This window comes from Capsicum annuum, unplaced genomic scaffold (assembly GCF_002878395.1).
Source record: "Capsicum annuum cultivar UCD-10X-F1 unplaced genomic scaffold, UCD10Xv1.1 ctg58092, whole genome shotgun sequence".
Taxonomy (NCBI): Eukaryota; Viridiplantae; Streptophyta; class Magnoliopsida; order Solanales; family Solanaceae; genus Capsicum; species Capsicum annuum.
Window position 1 is genome coordinate 1 of NW_025866668.1, and position 2,500 is coordinate 2,500.

Sequence of the window (2,500 nt, forward strand, 5' to 3'; positions counted from 1 at the left end):
TAATTATGATTTTACGTATGGACAATTCCTCAATATCTTGTTCATTCGCAACAAAAGATTTTCTTTGTGCGTCGGTAAAAAAACATGCTTTTTGGGGGAGAGATACTATTTCACCAATCAATTCACAGATATCTAACATATTCATACCTAATGATTTTCCACAAAGTGGTGACAAAACGTATAACTTGTACAAATATTTCCATTTTCCAAGTCGATCCAATCTATTCATTCGTAGAGCTATTTACTCGATTGCAGATATTTCTAGAACACCTCTAATCGAGGGGCGAATAGTTAATTTTGAAAGAACTTATTGCCAACCTCTTTCAGATATGAATCTATCTGATTCAGAAAGGAAGAACTTTCATCAGTATCTTAATTTCAATTCAAACATGGGTTTGATTCACACTCCATGTTCTGAGAAAGATATATCATCTAAAAAAAGGAAAAAACAGAGTCTTTTTCTAAAGAAATGCGTTGAGAAAGGGCTGATGTATAGAACCTTTCAACGAGATAGTACTTTTTCAACTCTCTCGAAATGAAATATATTCAACTCAAAATGGAATCTATTCCAAACATATATGCCATGGTTCCTTACTTCGACAGGGTATAAATATCTAAATTTGATATTTTTAGATATTTTTTCAGACCTATTGTCAATACTAAGTAGCGATCAAAAATTTGTATCCATTTTTCCTGATATTATGCATGGATCAGGAATATCATGATGAATTCTTCAAAAAAAATTATGTCTTCCATAATGGAATCTGATAAGTGAAATCTCGAGTAAGTGTTTACATAATCTTCCTCTGTCCGAAGAAATGATTCATCAAAATAATGAGTCACCATTGATATCGACATATCTGAGATCGCCAAATGCTCGGGAGTTCCTCTATTCAATCCTTTTCCTTCTTCTTGTTGCTGGATATCTCGTTTGTACACATCCTCTCTGTGTTTCTCGGGCCTCTAGTGAGTTACAAACAGAGTTTGAAAGGGTCAAATCTTTGATGATTCCATCATCTATGATTGAGTTTCGAAAATATTTGGATAGGTATCCTACATATGAACCGAATTCTTTCTGGTTAAAGAATCTCTTTCTAGTTGCTCTGGAACAATTAGGAGATTCTCTAAAAGAACTATGGGGTTCTGTATCTGGTGGCAACATGCTTGGTTCCGCTTATGGGGTCAAATCAATACATTCTAAGAAGAGAGATTGGAATATCAATCGCATCGAGATCATTGATCTTATACCAAATCCCATCAATCGAATCACTTTTTCGAGAAATACGAGACATCTAAGTCATACAAGTAAAGAGATCTATTCATTGATAAGAAAAAGAAAAAACATGAACGGGGATTGGATTGATGAGAAAATAGAATCTTGGGTCACGAACAGTGATTCGATTCATGATTAAGAAAGAGAATTCTTGGTTCAGTTCTCCATTTTAAGGACAAAAAATAGGATTGATCAAATTCTATTGAGTTTGACTCATAGTGATCATTTATTAAAGAATGACTTGGGTTATCAAATGATTGAACAACCAGGAGCAATTTACTTACGATACTTAGTTGACATTGATAAAAAGCATCTAATTAATTATGAGTTCAATCCATCCTATTCAGCAGAAAGATGGATATTCCTTTCTTATTATCAGACAATCACTTATTCACAAACTTCGTGTGGGCAAAATAGTTTTCATTTTCCATCTCATGGAAAACCCTTTTCGCTCTGCTTAGCCTTATTCCCCTCTAGGGGTATTTTAGTGATAGGTTCTATAGGAACTGGAAGATCCTATTTGGTTAAATACCTAGCGAGAAACTCCTATGTTCCTTTCATTACGGTATTTCTGAACAAGTTCCTGTACAACAATCCTAAAGGTTTTCTTCTTGATGAGATTGATATTGATGATAGTGACAATACTGATGATAGTGACAATCTTGATACTAGTGACATTCTTGATGCTAGTGACAATCTTGATGCTAGTGATGATATCGATCGTGACCTTGATACGTAGTTTGAACTGCTAACTAGGATGAATGGGCTAACTGTGGATATAATGCCGGAAATAGATCGATTTTATATCACCCTTCAATTTGAATTAGCAAAAGTAATATCTCCTTGCAAAATATGGATTCCAAACATTCATGATCTGGATGTGAATGAGTCGAATGACTTATCCCTCGGTCTATTAGTGAACCATCTCTCCAGGGATTGTGAAAGATGTTCTACTAGAAATATTCGTGTTATTGCTTCGACTCATATTCCCCAAAAAGTGGATCCCTCTCTAATAGCTCTGAATAAATTAAATACGTGCATTAGGCTACGAAGTTTTCTTATTCCACAACAACGAAAGCACCTTTTCACTCTTTCATATTCTAGGGGATTTTACTTGGAAAAGAAAATGTTCTATACTAACGGATTTGGGTCCATAACCATGGGTTCCAATGCATGAGATCTTGTAGAACTTACCAATAACGTCCTATCAATTAGTATTACACAGAA

At 34.5% G+C, this 2,500-nt stretch overlaps 1 pseudogene; it reads left to right on the forward strand.

Moving 5' to 3' along the window:
• The first annotated feature begins 4 nt into the window (after positions 1-4).
• Positions 5-2,500, forward strand: part of LOC124893361 — a 3,740-nt pseudogene continuing 1,244 nt past the window's right edge.